The sequence below is a fragment of the Parus major genome, chromosome 13 (genome assembly GCF_001522545.3).
Source record: "Parus major isolate Abel chromosome 13, Parus_major1.1, whole genome shotgun sequence".
In the NCBI taxonomy this organism is placed as follows: Eukaryota; Metazoa; Chordata; class Aves; order Passeriformes; family Paridae; genus Parus; species Parus major.
In genome coordinates this window covers 4934174-4956873 of record NC_031782.1, presented here as the reverse complement: position 1 = coordinate 4956873, position 22700 = coordinate 4934174, and the positions used below count along the sequence as shown (strand labels likewise).

The 22700-nt window shown below is 42.5% G+C and overlaps 1 protein-coding gene across 2 annotated transcripts in view; it reads left to right on the top strand.

The window, feature by feature from the left end:
- SGCD (sarcoglycan delta) overlaps positions 1-22700 on the top strand; it is a 305900-nt gene continuing 283200 nt past the window's right edge. For both annotated transcript variants that reach the window (XM_015642158.3, XM_015642153.3), the window contains exon 1: positions 1-39. The gene's annotated coding sequence lies outside the window, so the exon portion shown is untranslated. The remainder of the gene's footprint in view (positions 40-22700) is intronic.

Below are 22700 nucleotides of genomic sequence, written 5' to 3'. Positions count from 1 at the left end.
GGCATGATCTCCTGAGGGGCCGAGCCCTCCCCCGCCCCGGTGAGTGCCGCCACGGGCCGGCCCCGCGCTCCCACTTGGCGGAGTTTCGGGCTCCGGCCGGCGCTGCCCTTCGCGGGGGGACGCGGCCCTTGGGGTGCTCCCCGCGCCCCGGCGAGTCGCGGTCGCGGTGCCCCCCGCGCATCCCTCCTTCGCATCCCTCCTTCGCATCGCTCCTTCGCATTCCTCCTTCACATCGTTCCTTCGCATCGCTCCTTCGCATCCCTCCCTCCCTCGCGGCGCGGTGGCTCCGTGTTGGCATTCCCGGAGGGAAAAGTGTCTCTTGGCAGCGGGAGGACGCTGCCCGGCCCTCTGGAAGGCTCGGCCGAGCTTTGCGGGGGATGCTCAGTGTTTGTGGGAGGCGAGGCTCCCGTGGGAAGGGGCTGCGGGAGTGCCCCTCGGGCTGGGTTAGCAGCGGGCGTGTGGCGGGGGCTGCGCTAGGGGCTCGGGCACCTGCGAGCAGCAGGTGAAAGCGGGCAGGGACCGCGGTGGAGCCGCGGGGGATGCGGTGGGGATTGCGGACCAACAGGTGCGGTGGCCGCGGGTGCTCTGGTGCCGGGAGGGTTTCCTGCAGCCCGGCCGGGGCCCGGGAGCCGCCCCGGAGCCGCGGGGCTGAGCGCGGCTGCGGAGCGCTGGGAGACCCCCGGGATGCGGACTCGGAGGTGCGGGGTGCTGCTTACAGGTGAGACCGGAGATCCTGCAATTGAATCGGTGCTTTGCCCCTGTTGGGAAAATGTATCCGGTAATGCAAACTTTAAAAGAAAAGTAAGGGATTTTCAACGAGAGGCTCCATTCCCCGGGCGTTGCAGAATTTTGTGGGGTTGTTGGTTATTGACGAGACACTTTGTTTTCTGGTGGTCTTCTTAGGGAGTAGCTAATCTAGAAGATGTCTTTTGGTCTGCAGTATTGAGGATGTTTGTTGGAGCGTCTTTGCTTTAGCATTTGTAAATTTCAGGTATAATATGTAACAGGAAAAGAAAAAAGTCTGATAAAAATATATATCAGACTATGAAAGAGTATAAAGCCCATGGATCTAAGTGCTTCCTCTTAAGTCAACTTTTAAAGCAGCTTCTCCCTGGGCAGTAATTCACATTTTTCAAGGGGAAAAAGGATGGGTGAAATTGAATCGTTCAAATTAAGTCAAAATGAATTGCTTAATATTCAGAGGAGTTGATGAATGAACCATTAAATCAACACTTGCATAGCGTTTCATTGAAAAGAAAAATGAACAACTCTCCATTGTGTGCTGGGCAGAATAGGTCAGCCAGTGACGTTGCTACATCAGTGTGCTGAGCTGAGTCCTCCTCCTGCTAACAGATGTGTTTGCTCGGTGGCATTCCAGAGGCATGGGAACGAGCTCTTGTGCCCTGTGTGATGAGGATTAGCATCTGCTGTAAATGACCGTCATCGTCCCAGCCTCGTCTCCAACGAGAGAAATCTTGCTTAGGTTTTGTTTGGCATAAATTAACATCATTTTATTGACTCCTCATGTTGATGTATATTTGTTGAGAATCCATTCCTGTATTTCAAGCGATGTTTTTGTTTTGTTCCTCCCCCAAGGAAGAGCTATATTTTTGAATGCCAGTTTGAGGAAGAAATTAAACTGATAGATGGAAAAATAAGGCTCATTATTCTGAAACAAGGCTGACAAGATGCCTTGTAGTAAAAGCTGTTTTCAGAGCATCACCTCTCAGCAGTACAGAGGGTGAGCCTCGCTTCCAAAGCCTTTGATTAGCCTAGGTACAACTGTTGCAATAATCTTCTTGCCACAGAAAAATTACTCTTGTCTTCGCTCCTTGAAATTCTTGTGTTGGAATGCACTGAGGATGTTGTCTGTATCCTTTTTGTGCCTTCTGGAAACTTCCAACACTTTGAAGAGTCATGGATAGTATGCCCCTGATGTTTTTCATTGCACCTCTTTGCTTTGCAGGTAGCTTAGAATAGCTAATTTTGCTTAAAGCTTTTAAAACTGAGCAAGTGACAGCTCTTCTCGTTTGTGCATGTAAACTGAGTATTACAAAGGGGAAATTACGGAGGTGGGGTTTTTTTATTTGTTTTGTTTTCTTTTTTCTTTAATGCTCAGAGAAACAGATTATCCAGGCTTTCCCCAGGAAGGTGGGATTTTAAATGGACTTAGGACTTGAGAAAGCTCCCTGCCTACAGGTCATTGACAGAGAGAGAGCTGGTGTGCAGCCCTGCAGACAGGCAGGAACACTTACTCAGGTATTTGTGATTACATAGGGTGTCTTATGTAATGTGGTCAGCTGCTGCTTATTTTGGGTGGTGTGGACCCAGCACTCTTGCAGAGATCCTTTGGGTGATGGGTTATTAGAAGTTGCTTGAGTGTATGGGGAGGTTTTGTGATGAAGCAGATGGACAAGTAGGTGTGTTTTCCTCACGGGAGGGGTGGTTCTGGATCTGGAAATGCCTTTAGATAGTGCCTGATGGTGGTGTGCATTTTTCAGATGTTTCGCTGTTCCTAAAGGCCAGGGTAGCTGCAGGAATTTTTGTGCACCAGCAATGTCTGGTTTAGAGTAGTTTTCATTTGCTCTTAATCATCCTTAGGAATAAAAGAAGTAAAAAAGTTTTTCTGAAAGCATATTGTGCCTTGTAAGGTTATCCTGCTCTTTCTGTTTCCTTGCTTACTATTTTTATCTGAAATCATAATGCATTTCTTTAGTTCTTTTGATAAAGACTTTAACTCAAGCTTACTGGAAAATGGTCACTCTATACTGAGAGAGTGCTGGCATCTTATTGACTTATTTTGGGAATACTGGAGAAAATATACAAGATTCACTTTCATTGATTAAATCCTCCAGGGCAATCTTCTAACACTGCAGTTCTCTGGGTGAAAAATTAACTTTCTTCATTGTCTGCTCGTGCTTTTATTTCATTTGTGTGAATCCCAGGCTCTGTTACCAGTTTACATCAAGTCACTTAGTTGTGCTTGGAGTGGAAAGTGTCTCAGTGTAAAAGAAAATGTAAACATTGTCACTCTGGGTCCATTTGTCTCTGGCCACCAGCAGATGCCTGATCCTGTTGGCCCCACAACAGTCACAGAGGATTTGCACCAGCCCACGGTTTTCACCTGTGAAATGTTTCCTGAGTGATTGTAAAAAAAAAAATAAAATAATTAACAGGTACCTCGATGCTTTTCCAGAGGCTTGGGTAAGATAGCACTTTAGGTGGAGCTTAATGACAAACTTTGATTTATGAGGTAACTGAAAATGTTTGTATTGTTGGATGTGGAGTGAAAGCGTAGGAGATTTCTGCATTTCATCTGCAGCTTTTCCAGCACAACACACAGCTAACAGCTTGTCTCTCATTGATTTTAATAACAGATTTCTGCTGAATATGCCTGGATTTGTTTGAAAACATACTAACTTTTTGCAGGGCAGTGGGTTACTAAACACTTTGAACTTTGCAATATCTGCTTAGATAACCTTGAAAAATCTTAGGTTTTAGCTGCTCTTTACATTCTCCCTCTGCCTGGGTTTAAGATGGATCCTATGGGAAGGCTGCTATTTTATCCCTTTTGGGGGGAAATGTTTAAAAGAAACAAAAGTATGCTTTTCCCCCACCCACTGATCAAGGGCTGGTATGACTCCTGTATCTGTGTGTTTTCCCTGTGAATTCTTCGCCCTCTTCCTCTCTACCTCCATCAGCTGCTCTCAGGAGCAAGTCAGGTCAGGTGAGCTGTACCTGACTTGTTTGGAAACGGTTCAAAAGGATCCCATTGACATTACCAGGCAATGGGTCATGCTTGAAATCTTGCCATTCTGGTGTTAAGCCTTTTCTTCTTTCTTTTCTTCACTCACACCTTGATTTCTGACATATTTTTAGCTGCTGTTCTGTTGAATTTGGATAGAGCTAGTGAAAAGGGATTTGGTATTGGGTTGTTTTTTCTTTTTTTTGTCTTTGAGAAATAGGGGATTTTTATTTTTCAGTAAAGATGGGTCCCTAGAGTGATTATCTGTCCTTCTGCTTAGCAGGGAAGGATAGTGGCTCCTCATGGAAGTGAAAACTGTAAAGTCACAGGATTGCCACTCAGTTTAACCCTAGAATCTGATATGGATATTGGAGCTCTGTTACTTTTATTTTTTGAATTAATGATACTTTTAAGATTGTGGTGCTGCACAGAAAGCTCCCTGAATCTAATGCATTGCAAAGTGGCAAGCTTGGTAGCGTTGGCTTATGGTGATACACCTGTTATTTCCCCTCTTGGTCCCTTAGGGTTTGTCAGGTTGGGTGCTGGAGAACTACCATGAATGCAGAAGAGCAGTGCTGGGCCCACATCCAGGGAAGTGTTTCCCACTGTTGGGATGAGCCAAGATTTGCTGTGACCGCCCCAGCAGACAAAGTGCTGCTGTAGTGGCTTCACCTGTGCATTGCGTGGAAGCCATGTGAGCAGTTAGACAGTCTCATTTCTTCTTTGGCAATGCAGCAGCAAGGGGAAACGCTTTCATTCAAAAGCTTCCTGCCTTCCCCAGGGGTTTCCCTGGTTGGGCACCAGCTGAGGTTCTGGTTTCTCCATGCCAGCAGACCCAGAGTTGAGCTGTGGTGTTGGCAGCCCCAGCCCTGCTCAATGCACATCTCTGTGGGAAAGGAGGGAGCAGGAGGCTGAGCACATCTCTCTGCCTGTTCCTTACGTTCCTCTGCTGTTAGCCTGAGAAATAAAGTTCATTCCTGTGTAATCCTGACACGACTGAAGAACCTCTTGCTGCAGGCAGCTCTGTCACTCTCTGTAGTGCTTGGATTGCTCAGCAGAGGGAGAAGAGACCATAATGCTGAAGGCACCAAGGAACAGCCAGAGCCACGTTTCTTTGACAGACAGCAGGGAGAAGAGTCCCAAAGCCTTCCTCCCTGCTTGATGTTTTGTTTTTTTTCCCCTCTTGTTTTGAGGCTCAGAGCTAAGCTGTGATTTTTCACCTCTTGATCAAAAGTAGCTGTCTCAATGTGTAGGTCAGTGGACTATTTCAGACAGCAGAGTGGGTGACTGTGATAGAAAAGACGAGTCCAAATCCAAGAAGCAGCGTGCTTGAAAAAAATCTCATATATCCAAGCATTTCCTAAATATTCAGGAGCTTTCCAAAATACTTATGAAGAAATGTTGGAATTGACCTTTAGTGACTGAAGCTTTACAACACATTCAGAGATAAACAAAACCAAACCCTTTGAATTAGTTGCAATTCAAGCAGCAAGTAAAGCCCGTGACTCATCTCCAGGTCAGATTTTTAACTGTTGTAAATCAGTGCAGCTCCATTACTTTCCTAGGCACTATGCCAGTGCTGCCACTGGCTGGAGGGCTGGCCTGCTATTTCTGGGGGGGGATGGAGTCTGAACAGAAGATTGTCACAAAGTTGTGGGGTTTTTTTGGTTGTTTGGGGTTTTTTGAGGATGGGAAAGATACTTGTTTAAAGAATAAAGCCTGTGCTTAGGCTAATAGACAGCATTGCTCAGGAGAGATTTGCTCCCCTGTAGCATACTGCGAGGAAATCCAGGAGAATTAGACATTTGTTTTTTGTCAGAGATGTCAGTTTAATGTGATAAGAAAACAGCTGTTAAAATGCTGCCAGATAAAAGCAGGATGCTAAGCATGAAAGGGAAAAAGCCAATGGGAAATTTCTGCAATTTGATTGAAGAAATCAGTGTTGTGGTGACCTGGCTCGTTCCGTGTCAAGGGTGATGTGGTCAGCTTTGGGGCTGTGCTCTTCAGAGCAGAGTGTTAGTGTTCCTCCAGTGCTGGAATTAATGAGGTGCCATTTACTGAGGGGTTGAGGAGGTGGAGCAGATGAAGCTCTTGGCCCTGGTAGAGGCAGCTGAAGTGGAGCAGGCTCCAAACTTTCCCCTGCACGATCAAAGGGCATGACCTGACTGCACTGGGCACTTCCTAAAGAAATGTGTTCTCTTAAAGCATGAGCCAAGAGTCCACAGAGGGTGAGGATAAGGGTCTTAACTCTTTTAGATGGGGAAATGTGCCTAACAGGCAAATGTGGAATGTGCTGCTAGGAAAGCAAAAGGAGCATTGTTGAGAGGTGCTGCTCACCCAGGGAGCACCAGCTGATGAAGGCTTTCCCATCCTCTGCACTGGAAATCAAACCAAGGCCAGCTCTGGGTTTAGTTTTGATGTTCTTCCCTCCAAACCAGTTATAAAGAAGGGTCTGTGATCCATCCCTGATTCCAGCCAAGCTGTGCCAGGCCCTACCTGTGTGGGCTTTTCGTGCTCTGCTCAGGGCAAGCAGAGGGGTGAGCAGGTGGAGCTGATGCTGTTTAACAGCCCAGGAAACACCTCTCTCCTCAGGAGAGTTTGTCTCTGCTGCATAATGAGCTCTGCTTCGCTCGGGACTGAGTTGCTGCTGTAAGGATCAGAGAGAAGCACAAATGAGGATGGAGCACTGGGCACTTCCTGCAGCCTCTTTTCTACATAGCAAACAGCTAATTAACCAGGAGCTTCTCTGAGCTGTTGGGCTGCTGCTGGCCTGGCTTCCTCTGGAAGAATCTTGTGCAGTTTGTCTTGCTCCAGTAACTTTTTGAAGTCTTTCAAAACCGTGCATTGCAGCAACGCCCCAGCTTTTATTCTGACTTTTAGGCTTTTGCCAAGTGTGACATCTGATAGTGGAGCCAGGCAGTGAAGCTTCAGCTGAAGGGAGAGTTGTTCATGTACAAAATGAATAGCAATGGCTTGGGGTGTGAGAGCCTTTCCATGACTAACAAAATAACCTGCTAATGTCTCTGTTTGTATTTGAAGTACAAAATAGTTTATGCAGAAAGCATAAATGTTTTTTTTGGGTGTCAGCATGGGCAGCCTTGCTCCTCTTGCAACTTATTTTATGGCTATGAATGGGATGTAAGTGGATTTTTCTGCCTTGTACTATCTGTCTGAAAGAGGATAAAATTCACTGTTGTTACTGTCATGCTCAGGTAGAACAGTAACCCTGAATTTTAGCAGCTTTACATCATCAAGTTCACAGATACTGCAACTTTAAAATTTTATTTTTTAGTATACATGATTCCTTGAAGAAGTGAAGCCAAACCAGACTTTAAAGCAATAATTTACCTTACTTAACCTGACTATTTTTTTTTTTTCAGTGAGACCACAGAAGAATCATAGCCCTCACAGGGCACAGCTCAGTTTTCTGCTTACACATTGCTCCTGAAGAGCTGAATTATTTTGCAGTTTTTTCACAGAGCTCACACTAATGGTTTTCAGGAAATCATTAGCTGTATTACTGTTTCAGTATGGGCACTGGGAAATCCACTTTGATCTGTTCCTGCTTACCAGTGTGCTGCAAAAGGCTTGCCTTGCACGTACTGAAACATTAATTTTGGGGGGGTAATGATGAAACTGCAGTGCTTTGATAGGTTGATTATTTTATGCTGTGACAGAAATGGATACTTAAAAGGAGATATTAGATTTGAACTAGATATTCAAGATCCAGTTACTGGTTTGAGTTAACTAATAGGGAATAGGCCAATCTTACTGCCACTGGTGCCAGTGAAAATACTGAGAGTGAAGTCAGGCATGCAGTAATTAATTACCTACAGATGATGGCTTTTGAAGGTGTGAATAAAAGGTTTGAACTGTTGGTTGAATTGTCTGAAAACTAAATCTGTTAGGTGTTTTTCATTTTTTTCCCGTGTTTTCTTTGTTTCCCTTTTTTCAGCCTGACTTCAGCAGTGGATTTCTGCCTGCTGAGCAACAGATACTTCTGAATTCCACTGCCCAGGCTGGTGGATCTGGCAGATGTGACCCTTGTGCAGGCTGGTGTTATACACCATTTCATGTCTAATTTCACTATTTGAAAATAATCTTAAAGGTGGATATTTTATTGGTTTAGAGGAAAACAGCTACACACTGGTTCCTGAGTGTTACAGTAATGAACTTTTCTGGAAACAGGTATTTCCTGAAAGCTTTGTAAAGTCAGAGGTGAATGATTTTAAGTATCATGTTTAACAGCCATCTTATTACTGACATGGAGGATATTATAGTTATTATAGTTGAGTCAGATAGAGAAAAATGGTGCATTTAAACTTCTCTATTGTTCTTATTTTCAACAGTACTCTTATGAGCTGCCTTCACTGAAAGGTTGAATGGGGGATAATACCTGTGAGACTGGTGTTTGTAGGAATAGTTTAATATTTTGAAAGGTAATACAAACCTGGAGGTTTTGTAAACAGCAGAAGTATTTTTGACATGATTTTGTGAATTAACAGTTCCTATGTAGGAATTTTCTCAGCATCAGAATGGCCAGCACGCCAGGATTTTTGTCATTCTATTGTATTTTTGGTTCGTAGAGAGGAAGAGGCATTAAGAGCCATGGGGAGATTTAAGAACTGAGTCAAAAATTGTTTCTGCAAATTTGACATCCTGGGCAATTGTTGGTTACTCATGAACATGGTGTGAAAGCTGTGGTGGGGGTGGAAATTATGCTTTCAGGGATAAGCTTAAGATATGAATGTGTTGCTGATGTAATAATAGAGAAGCTGGCTCCATCCTTGCCTATTGTTTTTCCAGGAAAGGGAGATTTGATTTTCAGGTGGGAAAAAGCAGTTTCGTCATTAATGGCACAAACCCCCTTGGTCTTCTTGTGCTAAGCAAAGGTGTTCTTAGAGGGATCAAAATACTTCTTTTTTGGCCCTTCTATTTCCCTTTACTTATGGGAAGCTTCTGATCTGCTTGAATTTGGCTTTTCATCTAGTTTGGACCTGAATCTTTGTTACAACAGCATAAATTGTCCAATGGACCTAAGGTGCTCCAACCAACCTGAGCCTGTTATCTGGTATTTTAGATGTTCAGTGCTGTGGTTAGTACTCCCTATGTGTACTCTTTATACACAAAAGTTACTTTTCCCCTCAGCTTTTGAAGGAAAAATATGGAATATGCAGCTTTTCATATGGAAATAAAAAATACAGTGTTCAGCTAGCTTGAACCTGGCCTTTCTGGGCTAGGAGATGGCTCTGGAAGGGTGTTTTTTCTTCTCTAACTTATGAAGCAATTTGAGTCTAATCTACTCTATAATTTCAAGCCTTGTATGATATTTCCCATTTGTTACCCCAATAAGACCAAAGGTAAAATTTTACGGCACATTGTGAGCTGAATGGTCAATGTCTTATTAAATATCCTTGCTTCCAGGGCAGATAGAAATGAGAGAAGTCTCTTGCAGATCGCAGCCCAGTTAATACAATTTATCTAAACATGCTCTGGCTTATCCTACTAACACTTGACAGGGAAGTGGAAATTGCCCTTTCTGTGTGTTCTACCTCACAAGAAAATAAGAACAGTGCAGGTGGTCAGCCAAAAGGCTCATGTAGCCCAGCATACTGTGCATGGTATGGATCACACCTGGGTGGGCTGGCTCTTCTGCAGGCTGTAGAGTCCCAATGTACTCCTACTTCTACTGAATTCTTAGCAAAGTGAAGCTTTTCAGAAATAATTTTGGTTTTCTGATCCATCACATCTGCATGTCGTCATGTTTTCTTTTAAAGATGACCTAAGCAGAAATGGATGCATTTTTGAAATGCAGATAAATCGTGAGTTTCTGACATGGTATTTTGTATTTCAGCCTTGATACCTTTCCCTAGAAGTTCCAAAATTATTTGCTTATCATTTTGGGGTTGCTGCTGAGCTGATGTTTCCAGAAAGCTGTCTGTAGTGACTACATCTCTTTCCTGCATTAGAACAGCTAATTCAGAGCCTGTCAGTCTATGTGGATAGTAATACTCCTTTATTTCAGTGCAGTATTTTTCATTTATTAACATTTAATTTATGCTGTCATTTTGCTGTCCATTCACAGTGTCTTGAGACTCTTCTGCAGCTTTCACATCAGTTGTGATTTTGCCTGCTCCTAATTGTTCTGTCTTCTCAGTATGGTTTGGCATTTCATTGCCTCCCTGCCCCCTTCTCAGTAACAGGTATTTGTACCAGTACAGGTCTTAGCACAGATGCTGAGGTGATGAGTTAACAGCTTCTCATCATTGTGACAAATGATTTATTATTTTCTTTATTTTCCTTTTTTTTTTTTTTTTTCCCAGCTGATGATCCATAGGATGCCCTTGTTTTCTATCCCACCATAGCCTACCTTTTTTAGGGCTCTTCTTAAGATTCCTTGAGACCCTTTGCTGAAGGGTTTGGGAAAAGTCCTGTGTACTGCATCAGCCACCTGCATGTCCCTGCATACCATGTCCCCTCATTCACCTGCTTGTTAATTCCTTCAGGGAATTCAAACAAATTGGTTGTGCATGACTGTTCTCTGCAAAATATCTGACTCTTTTCAGGTACATAATGCACCCACTTGTTCAATTCTTTATTATATTTTCTATCAACTCTTCTTGTATTGAAGTTAAACTCAGTGGTCTGGAACTTCGAACATTTGTCATTTTCATGAAATGTTCAACTGTAGGAAGACAATGAAAGAAGTGGAATATGTTTTTTGTATGATATTCTGTGGATATTGTGGTTTTTTGGGAGGTTTTGTCCCATTTTGTATTGTAAGCTTACAGCTTTGTTTAGAGTTGTGGGGTCAGAATTGGAAATTGTGGAAATAAGGCATGGGCATCACTGCCAGAACACCGCGGTGTTATCACGCTACACTGCATGACACTGCCAGATTTCACCATGAAAATTTTCAAAGCAGCACCCTGGGGTTTACAAGATCGACTTTATCAATGGTAATAAGCTTTAATCTATTTATTGCAAGGAATAAATCAAACACTAGAACTAATGTTGACTGAAACCAAATGTTGTATTACAGTTTTAAGCCTTTCTTGTATATACAATTATCAAGACATAGGGCTGTCTGCGTGCCCACAAAAGGAACTTTAATTTCACATTTTAAAGGTTCCAGAAATTAATTTACAAGTTGGGAAGATACTTTTGTTTTACTCTCTGTGTTCACTGCTCTACAAAAACCTAACAGAATGCCATTACTGCAGGCTTCTGACGCCAACATTTGTCACTAGCCTTGTATTGCAACTCTGTTTTACAGAAAATTTAATGCTAGAAACTTATCTATATTCTCAGCAGGAGAATCTGAAATATATATATGAAGTCTTGTAATGAAAAGCCGCAGGAGAAAGCTACAGCCCTTGTAAATACCCGCCTCAAGAAGGGCTGGCTGGTGTTCCAGGATCTTCTTTGGTTCTCCCTGTTGGTCTCTCCTGAAGCACCAGGTTGTGGTGGGTACCTGTGACCTTCTGTGCAGGGCTGAGGGAGCTGTCAGTCCTTCCCACTGTGGCAGCACAAAGCATTTACTCACTAAATTGTCATCTTGTTCACCAAAAGTTTGGGAAAGTCTTGTCCACGGGTTACAGGATGGTCAGGTGTAGATCAGTACAGTCTCCAAATTTTGTCTCATCAAGAATGTTCTCTGTGGTCCACTAGGGTGACCTTGCATTTAAAAAGATCACCTGTTGTAGATGAATGCACTGTCCTCTTAATGATGAAACCTAGGCTACCTGTTTTGTGAGTGAGCAGATTTTGAGGCTCCTATAATAGCCTCAAAATCTTGTGATAAAATTGAAACAGCCAGTCAGTGGAGGAGGACCTGGATATAAAATTTAATGATATTTCCACTTAATTTTGTTGATATCCCTTCTATTCTATCTGGAATTTGCTGTGCTTCACTTGCAGTTAAAAGTGAAAAGGCTTTTGTCATTCGTGGAGCAGCTGTGCACTCAGTCCTGAGCCATTTTAGGGTTGTGGCACTGGAAAGAAATAAAATTTCCACAGATTCAGTCGTATGGTCCTGAGACGGCAGAGCCCCGAGTGTGACAGTAGCTCAGCATGTTCTTTGACATCGCTCTTGGTAGCAGGAGTCGTTTCCAAGGGCAAACTGTCTGCATTCTGCCCTTGTGCTGTGTCCCCAAAACTCAGTGGGGTAGCTCTGGCCTCTCCTTGCTGTGCCAGGTCAGTCTTGGTGCAGCTCAGGCAGCCCAGTGACATTCCTCCTCGTGTCTTCCAGTACCTGAAGTTCAAGCCTAGGTTTATTCCAAATAGGTGGCTGCTCCATGGGGCATATTTCCAATCACATAGGCTTTAATCTGAGTGAAAGATCATTTCTTTTTTCCTCCACACACTGCTCCTACAATGTTTCTTGAGCAAAATTGTGTTTGCGCTTCTGTTCTCTCTCAGCGCCTTAGAGGAAGTTTGTTTTAAGAGGACTGCCAAAAACCGAGATAGAAAATTAACAGAGGCAAGTGTGGATCACAAGAAGTTCAGCTGAGCTCAAGGTACAGATGAACCTGCCAGTTCAGTGCCCAATTTATGCCTTCAGCCAGCCAGTATTGGTCTGCTCCATTCCAACTCCTTGTCCCAGTGCTGTACTTCATGATCCCCCATACACATGACCACTGGTTTAATTGTCCCTTTGTACTGAGAGTGGGACTACTATGGGCAGGTGGAAATAAGTCCTGAAGTGTGACTCATTCTTGAGTGAGGTGAACTAGAAGACACACATCAAGCATTTCAGAGAAACAGAAGAATGCATCTCATCTGTTTCTGAGAAGGTCTAGAGCTGTGTGGGAGCTGAGGGGGAATTCCTGCTGCTCCATTCATGGAGAGAGCCCACTTTGGGTCAGCAGGGTTACTGGTGCAGACAGTTCATGGCTAGAGCATTGCTGGGGCTGCAGTGACTTGGAAGGGTGACAGATCCCAGAAGCATCAGCATCTGTGTGTGAAGAAACCCTCCAGCTTTCCTTCCTCAGACTTGTGGTGTCTTGCGGAAAAATTTAAATGCTTCACTGGGGAGAAGCCACTGAAATAATTTTCATCATTGCAATGCCATGATTTCCCACTTTGAAGTGTGCAGGGCTGATGGCCACATGGGTGTGGGCAGTTTCTTGTTCCAGGCTGGGCAGTGCCCTGGCAGCTGCCTTGGCATGAGGTGTGTGGGATGTAAGCTGCTTTTTAAAGCTGCTGCTCAAATATTCACAGTGTGCCAGGTGCTGGAAGGTGCCTTCGATCACATCTGATCTCGCTGGGTTTCACTGCTCTTGTATAAATAAAAAATCGTTGCCTCAGGTTTTTTACACAGCAGGGCTGGTATTGGCAGTGGTACCTTGTTAAAATGAGGGAGTGTCTGTCTCATTACAGATAATGTGAGCCCTACCTGCTTTTTCTGCTTTGTGACAGTGTACTGCACCGGATAGAAGTCCAATGAGGGTTACATGCAAGTTCAGAACTTTAATACTGTTTCTCAAGAACTGAGAGTGTTAGCTGGGGAGAGGTGAGAATTTGATATTTGCTTTCTTTTAAATTTTACAGTAATATAAGAGTTGTTGCAAAGGATAGACATGCCAAGGAATTACGAAATCTGATGACTGTTTTTGACAATGTGATTTGCATCAATGTTCTCCTTAAAATGAATTCTCTGGTTTTGTATGCATGCATCCTCTCAGCATGAAGGTTGCTCTGTTCATGTTTATGGCAAATATGTATCTTTGTATTATTTTTAGAGGCTAAAAGATGAAGAATATGAATATAATGTGCTGCAGGTTGTAGATGTGTAATTCATGCTTGTGGATGGTTCCAGGGTATCACGTACATTCCTAACAGCATTGCCCTCTCCAAAAATAAGACAAAACTCCTGAGACTGTTGTCACTACAGTTAAGCAAGAATTAAAAACAGTATTAGGTGTCCAAATCCTTCTAGCATTTACTGGAAGCAGCATGGCCAATAGCTGTAGACACATCCAAGTTCAAATATCTAATTTGAGAACCTCAAGGCCACATACAGTCACCAGAGCTGCCACAGGGTGAATCAAAGCTCTGCATTTAGACCCTTGACTATGTGAGGAATTGAGTTCTTTGACTTAATGTTTAAATTAGCTGCCTAGATTGAATTGATTCTCCACCTCTCCTCTCTGCATGCCTTTTGCTATTTCCTGATTACTTTTTCTTGGTTTTAGTTTTTTCTTTTTGAAAATTATCTAGTAAGTGATAATGAATATGGATAGTAGATTCAAGTGATGGAAAATATACCTAAGGAAACTGAGAATGGAAGCACTTTTCTCTTTATTGAAAAATTGCATCTTGTTTCTATTTTGAGCCATGGTAGGTCTGGCTTTGATTTTCAGACACTGGAACTCTGCTAGATGAGGGAGGCCCGTTGCAGGAGATGTACTTTCCATGTGCAGGAATTACTTAGCTATATTTAGGTTCCTTCACCTTTTCACTCATAAATTCAATAACCTTACTTCCTTTATTCTCAGGCATTACATTCTGATTAATAACCAGGTATGGTAATACTGTTAAGGTGCTCCAGCCTCAGTGTATTTTTATAAGCATTGTGCCAGCACTCAGCCCTAGTGGTGTACGTAGATAATGTGGGAGAGATGGGGAAACTTCTGGTGTGGGGACACTGCAGAACTCCCTGTAGTGTTATGGTTTGAGAGGGGTTGGGCTCAGGGAACATCCAGTGTTGATTGTGCATTGAAGAGAAGTCCCCAGTGCAGTGGAGTCAGTGATTGCAAGAAGCCCCAAAGGGCAAAACAGAGCATTTGCCACAGGAAAAGCAGCTGGAGGAAGAAAGAACAGAAATTTCCTCTTATTTTTGTCTTTTTTTGTCTTGCTGGTGGCATCAAGACATTTCCCAGAGAGAAGGAATAAATGGAGAAAGGTATGGGTTGGTTTCTTTCTTTTTTCTTTTTTCTTTAACAGGCTTTGTTTGTCCTTCCACAAAAGCCAGAATTGTTTTTGCTCTTTATAACTGAGATTTAGTAATGCTGTTGTTTCTGGATTGCCAGCTGGAGAGACCCAGAAGGGAGTAGCTCCTCTGCCCCAGCCTACCTGTGCAGCCTGGGCTCTTTTCCCAAGGCAGGAACACATTTCTGGTTATCCCATTCTCAGCTGCAGCTGAGCTTTTCTTCTCTTTGCAAAGACAAGAGTTCCTTTTCTGTCACACTCATTTATTTTGAGTAGAGATAGTGAAATCCCAATCTTCTTTTATGTTTCCATCGGCCTGGATGACAGAGCCGTCATGTTCAGGGAAAGGAGGCTCAGATAAAGCAGGTTCCTGTGCCTGAATTTCCCCCTGCACAGGGCTCTGTCCTCCACAGTGGAGACACAAGTATGTAAGGAGGCAAAATCAAGATTCCTGAGCAGGCTGCAAACTGAGCAAGCTATTTCTCAGTTTCCTGCCTTTTTTTTCTTTCCCCAAGGGGTACAAAGGCATGGAACAAGCCATGTGAAAGCTTATTTGCATTTCCATTAAAACTAGAAGTGGAAGTTAACATACAGCTTTGTAGCAAAGCTGTGAGAATAACAGCATTGTCATTAGGATCACAGAAAAGTCAGCACACCAAAAATATTGGGATGTCAAATCAATGAAGTTATGCAGAACCAGTCCATTCTCTTGTTCACTTTCTATTTGCATCCTGGTTCATGAAATTTTCAAGAGTTTATTTTAGCTATTTGCCTGGGTTTTAATTTTTTTTGTTGCTTTTTAAACTGATTTAGGCAAGAAGTAACTGTGCATTCCTCTGAAGAAGTTTTTGCTAAGCATGCCTGGTGTTTAGTGAATAATAATGATCAATAACAGAAAATTAAATCCATGAGTTGTCTGTCCCTTTGTCTAATTAACCCTGAGAATTATCTCCCTGTGTTACAGCCCTCTCAAGCAGGATGAGTGATGTGCACAGGTAGCTTTAGTAATAACATGGCACAAGCAGCTTAGGACATGTTTTGATGGCTCTTTAGTATTTTGGATCAGTAATGCTTTTTTGGCAGCATCAAATGTGGGGAATGCATAATCTTTCTGAGTAGCCAATTAAAATAATAACTTGGATGGCAAGTTCCTCTCCTTTTTCCTCCTGTGTATGGCTGTACCCTTCCCATCAAAGAAGTTGTATCTTAATTGGCAATCCCCCTGCATCTGCTCACTCCATCACCCCCCACAGAGAGACACAGTGCTTAATTAAAAGGGGAGTTTGTGTTTATCTCTGGAATTTCGCTTGTGCTTTTGTAGAGGTTTCAAAGGCAGATGCCTTTATAGAGACCTTGCTAAGTAATTAATCCTGTAATATTATTACTTTAGAAAAAGTAAAAAAAAAGGCAAAAAAAAAGCTTGAGTTCACAGGGGATGAGAAGTCCCAAAGCTGCCAGACTTGGCATGGGTGTTGGAAAGGGAACCACCAGAGCCAGTCCTTCTGTGAGGGTGATATAACCACCATGAAATGTGCTGCTTTTGCTGCACCATTTCTCCAAGGTGCTTCTCCTTGTGAAGGAGTGGCTGTTTCTGGAAGTGGCAAGGTAAATCTACCATCAGAGAAACTTTAATTAGTGGCTATTCAAATAAGCTTTATATGGGCAAATGTTTTCTAATAACGAAAAATACTGGAATCAGCAACTCATTTCTGCTAAACCTATAGTTTTATAACTCTGTCTCAGGCCCTTTGGAGTTAGGTCTCATCTTTAAGTCTCTAAATTACTTACAGAGGACTGCATACTTTTGTCATCAAGGTTTTCATTGAAATCACCACTGAAGTGCAGTGGGATCCCCTGAGACAAATGTGAAGTTCTTCACTTGGCTTCAGATACCAGTGGTCTGGAAAATACTGCTTTTCATTTTAAGAGAAAATGATCTGAATGAGGTTCTTGGGAGCAGCATTTTCCAAAAGCCATGGCTTTTTTGCTACCTCATATCCTTCCTCTTGTTCTGCCCAAAGGAAGGCACATTGCCAGGGATCCACTGGCTGGACTTTGGGAACAGCTTAGAGAGCACAGTCATCCTGCCAGGCTCTCGCTAAGACTGAGCTGACCTTGAGCTGGGAAAGCTGCTCTGTACCCACCTCTTGCCCTTCTCAGGCTGAGGGGTTCAGCTTCTGTCATTCTGTGGCTTCAGCCCTCTGTGAAGCTGAGGGTTCTTAGTATTTCACACCACTTGGGTTTAGAAGAGATGCTTAAAATCAGAGAATAAAATATCATTCTGAATTTGGTTTCTTCCCCCTCTTTTTCTTTCCTCTGCCAGTTGCTTGTTTGCCAAGGCTGAAATAAAGTCAGTGATGGCACAGTTGTGACTGGTAGCAGTGGCACATACATATTTCATAGACTCATAAGGGACAATGTTGGAGTTTATCTTGCATGAAACAATGCTGATATCTCATGATTGGAACCATGCTACATAGATGGGCAAGGAGTAGTCGTGCATAACTGTGACTGCTCTGGCATGGTTTGAAATGTGTGAAAGTTGGAAATGCCATTTGAATAGAAAGCTGCTGAGTATTTGGGATGGACTCAGTGATCAGTCCTGTCACAGTGACTTCAGGGTGCTTGGCACAAAGCTGTGGTTTAATCCCTTCTAGACTTTGGCAGTGTTGAACCACGAGCACAGCATGCTCAAGGGGACGACAACAAAAAGAAATGGTGAAATTGAATTTATGCTGGTGGCATGGGCCAGAAATAAAGCTTCTGGATAGATTAGTGAGAGTTGTAGCGCTTGCTCTACCTCCACTGGTTCATTAAATACAATGAATCTAAGCAAAAAAGGCTTTTTCTCCTGCTTTCCCTTAAGTTCAGAGTGATCTTGCTAAAGTGGGCCTATATTGAACTCTCTGGTGTGTGGTAGGAGCAGGGATGGGAGCATGAAGTAGAAAGTATTTAGATATGATGTACTGTAAGCTGTGTTTCTGCTCCCCTGAGCCAGAGAATTTAACTGCATGTCTAATGTAGTTAGTGCAGAGGCAAATCAGTCCCTTGCTGGGCTCACTTGGGTGTCGGGGAGGGGGAAGTCAGAAATCAAAACATGAATTGCCTGAAATTTTGGTGGTATTTTCAGTTTTGTTTGGTTGATTCCTAGGAACTGGGGGCAGAGGGTGTAAAGAGAAGCTCTGCTGGAGTGGAATTGCTATAAAAGGAATAGGAAACCATTGAACAAATGGATTTTCTGTTTGCTTTATGCACTCTGCTTTTCAGTTCCATTAGGACACATTAGACTCATGAAGGTGACCAGCGAAATTGTCTTGACAAAGATTTCTGCAAGGAGATAAAAATAAATAAGTTAGCAAAGAGTGACTGGAAAGACCTTACCAATTACCAGTTCTTCAACCTCCTTACTTAATTTTCTTGTGAGCTAATATGATAGGAGGAGGAGGAACACACCTTCATCAGAATGCTGCACAGAAGAACAGGGTTGCTATTAAAAGCCCAATAATGACTTGTATCGGTTTATGCAGATTTGCTCTGCTGGGTTACTCTGTGCCTGGCACTTGGCAAAGCACAGATAACATTTAAATCAGGCAGTAAGTGTAATTAAGTACTACCCTTCAGCGCATCTCTCCTTTTAAGACATTTTTATACACCGTGATTTAGAATATGACAATTGGGTGAGATTAAAGCAGCAAATTGTGCCTATAAAACAAGCCCTGAGAATAGCAAGGGACTGTAAAATTTTATAAAGGGGAATACAGCACATGCCTCCAATCCGATAAAACTTTTGTGAGCTGGGAGATTAACTGTGAAATACAAATAAGATGATACAGTATGCGTAGCATTCAGATAGTAAATTACTTGTTATTGTAACAACTTATTCCTTCTACCCAGAAGAATTTCTTACTTAACTTTTCCAGAAAATCTCACCATGTGACTGATTCATTAACTAGTGGAGGTGTGGAGGGAAGGTAGGAAGTCAGACAGCAGTGATGTCCCTGTAGGGAAAGCAGTGGTGTAAATGTAGCGTGAAAGATCATTTATGCTGAAGCACATGCAGTCAAGCTTGTGATTAGTTTCTTCCTCAGCTTCAGTGGAATTGTATTTGCAAAGTGAAAAAAAAATAAAAATCCTTCCCTTATTTCAAATCCTTAATAAGACCCATTGGAAGGTTTTCTTGGGGAGTGAAAATGTTGCTTTATGTGAGAAATCTAAAATGTTGTTTTCTGTGAGGCTTGACTGTGTTTGGCTGAGCATCTTCATCATCTTCACTCAGCACACCTGAAGGAAAAGGCTGTGAGCCTTTCAGAATCTTCTTATTTAATTTGTAACTCTCAAACCTTGTGGGCCACAAGTCACCACACATCACTCTGAGGTTGTTGCTGATAGCAGGTGAAAGGCAGTGACTCCTGTGGTATCACTGGTCCCAGAGGCTTCTGCTGTTCATCAGCTGTTGTGTTATGGCATTGTCCTTCAGTCTTACTGATCTCACATATTCTCCCTTTCTTTTCCATTTGCACAAATCCTCCCTCATTCAGTCTTGGAATGCTTTTTGTTTTATTTTTAAAATGGATTTCTTAATTGCCCCCAATTGATAATTTCATTGTCCTTTATTAACAACCATAGAGCCTAATGATACTCAGGTTAAATCTCTGGTGAAGGCAAGCAGAACCCAAAAGCCTGCCTGTTTCTTCCCTGCTGTATTTGCTGTGCAGGGAAATTGTGTTGCATTGAGCCCATTGCACGTCAGTCACGTTAAAAGGAAGATTGTGCATGTGGAACAGGGAGAAGGATGATGGCTGGATTTCTTACTGTCTAATATTCTCTGACCACCTTTGTTCTGCATTGAAGAACCCAAACAACTTTATGACACTTAGTTTTAATGATGTATTATGTAAGGAAATAGTAAAACTGGAAGGAGAGGTTTGAATTATTCTGGAGGAGAGTATTACATTTCAGTAATAGGACAGTTGGGTTTTAAAGGCTGAGCATCGCTGCGTTATGAGCAAAATATAAGGCCAAGCCACGGACAAATAGCAGAGTGAGGAAGGAAATGGAGGAGAAATAAGTAGGAGCCTCTGATGAAAACACAGCTGCATGGGCAGCCAAGCATTTTGGGGACACATGTCAGGCTCAGCCCTTGTTATGATTGGGGGGATGTTTATATATGTGTGTTGCTTTTATGCTTGACTTCCTTTTGACTTTTGGATTTATTATTCAGTACCATATTTATGTTTGAGATTGTTTTGATATTGTTAGGGAGATGTCAATATTTCTGAATCAATGTTAAAAACATTCTGGTTTATAGAAATGTTGACCTTTTCTTCTTGCTTGGTTTGAAAAGTCAGTTCAAAATGGCAAGGTTTTATACAGAATGGAAAATCCCTTTTCCGTGTGGAAAATTTGGCTTGTACCATGTGAAGCAGGTACAGCCAAAAGAGGTGCTCTTGTCCCACCACTGGTCCCATCTTTGCTCTTGTCCCACCACTGGGACATCCTGTCTTGTTTTCCTGGGGAAGTCAGGAATTTGCTTCTCCATATCCTGTTGCTGCTGGATGTCCAGGAAGGTCCTGGAGGGGTCCACTGCTGCAGCTCCTGCTGCAGTTCCCTCCAATCACGCCATCAGTGTCTTGCTGAATCAAACCAGAACAGGTAAAATATTTCAAAACATCTGTAGGAAGTCATTAGCATAGAAAAGACTTTTGCAAATGGAAGTCCCAAATGTTCTAGGCAGTGTTCTGACACACTGTGAGCGAGCAGCGCGTCTCTCCTGATCCCGGGGGGAAAGCAGCTGCCTCTCGCACCCCTGCACCACAGCAGGCAGAACCCTGCTGAACTCCAGGCTGGGTCTCAGTTCACACTAGATCTGATCCAGCTTGGCCTCCTAATTTGCCCAGTTCCCAGCTCATTGAATTGCTGCTCAGGGGAAGTTTTTCCCCGTGTGATGACATCGATAGCAATTTTTTCCCATCCCAGTGTCCACACTTCTTTGCTTTTTGTTTGAATGATATGAACCCATGGTCTTTCATTAGATGTGTTCTCATGGAAGCTTTTGGTGGTAATGAACTGGTCTTTGGGATTCTGCCTCTACTGTTCATGTTTGTTGGTGCCTGTGGTCTGTACCAGAGAATTCCCCAGCCCATAGTGACCTTCAGAGTGACCTGGACCACAACTGCAAGCTGAGAATTGCCTGCACTGACTTGTTTGACTGGGACCAGAATACTTTAGTATTTAATTTTTTTTCTCTATTTTGACCCAGGTTTTGCTGATACCTCTTGTTGATTAGTCTACCTTTCAGAAGCATCACCTTAATTTTTTGTGTTGGAGCTGGTAGGGAGTAAGCACAGAAACTAGTTGAATATTTGTTCTATTTGGAATGTGAAGGGCTTAATCTGAAAATTTGATCTATAAGCTGTATTTGACTTATCTGTATACTTTAGTAATAAAATTTGTTTTCTTATTTTAATAGTTTTATGATTGGTCTATTGGGATGGCCGTGGTAGTTGATTAAAAACCAAAAAAAGCAAAATAATGTATTTTCTTCTCAAAGTAATGCTTATCACTTTTTAAGTTCACATTAAAGCTCCTGAAAGTGAACAAAATGGGCAGAGGTTAAATGAAGTGAATTGCTCTTCTTTAACTTCAGGGAAAATGTGCTGCAGTAGGAATGCCAGTATTCCACCTCAGGTAGGGATTTGTAGGTCCAATGCTGTTAACATTAATGGGAGCTAAGCAAGCAAATCCTCTGCTCATAGATGGGGAAAATGGAGTTATTAATTGAAACTGCTGCTCAGCAATGCAAATGGTTATTTTCAGCTTTCCTGAGCAAGCATGTGAGCACCTCTGTGTTTGGGAATACTTTGTAATACTACTCATCTGTGTTTGTGCTCCGATTGTGACTCCTGTTAGGGCTGAAGAGTTAAATTAAATGCATTTGGGATGTCCTGTGTCAGCTGGGCCATGTTAGGAGATACCACATTAATTATCCTGTGCTGCACCAAAGGAGCTTCTGACTTGTGAGTGATGGACTGACTGAAACTCCACAGAGCTGATGTGTGGGACTGCACCCCAAATAACTTCTGCTGCCCTGAAGCCATCCCCCCTCAAAGTATTTCATGGCTTCTTGCAGCAGTTGTGTTGCTTGAGTAAAGACTTGGGAAGTGATGGTTCTGAAAAATGTCAAATTGTCTAGCATGGCCATTCCTTTATGTATCACAGGGATTTGTCAGGGATTCTTGCTTAACTAAAGACTTAATTAACTTAGATCAAGCATAACTATTACATTGTTTTAAAAATTTAAGAGGATTAAAACTAAAAATACTGATGGCTCAGGTGTTCTTTGGCTGAAAAGCCAACAGTTAATGTGATTTGTCATTGTGAGCTGCACTTGTCTCATACAAATTATTTTTGGTTTCTCACTCTCTGTAACACTGTAGGTTTTGGCAGGATTTTGTCCTTTGAGATATTTCTGCTTTAAATAATGTATTCCATTAAAACTTGAACAGTTTTGTACCTTGATTAATTGCTGATTTGTGGATTAGGTAAATACAAGAAGTATGTATGAGGCATGGTATAAAGTCAGAACTTCAAGAAAAACTCTATTTTGAGATCTATGTTTGAAAGCTTCTGCATTGAACCTTTGTGTCCCTCCCCAGTCCAGAAAAAAACATTCCATGTTTGTGGTTTTTTTTGTTGTTGTTGTATTTTTTTGGGTGTTTTGTTGTTTTTTTAACCACCACGTGATGGTGGAGATGAAGTTTTTTTTTCTGAGTAATTCCCTTTACTGCCTGCATTTCAGTGATAAAATTTATATTCTGTGCTAAGTTGCGAGTCCCTTGAAGTCACCAATAAATCATTTCTCTTAAATATCAGCTTTATTACTTCACGGTTGTGCTAAGACTGAATTCTGTAATCATATAAAAAGATATTATGTGTTTCTGGGAAGAACAGTGGCAACAAAATGTGCTGCTGGATCTTCTTTTCAGGGCTTGGTGATGCTGTGAGGAACTGGATTCAGAGGAAG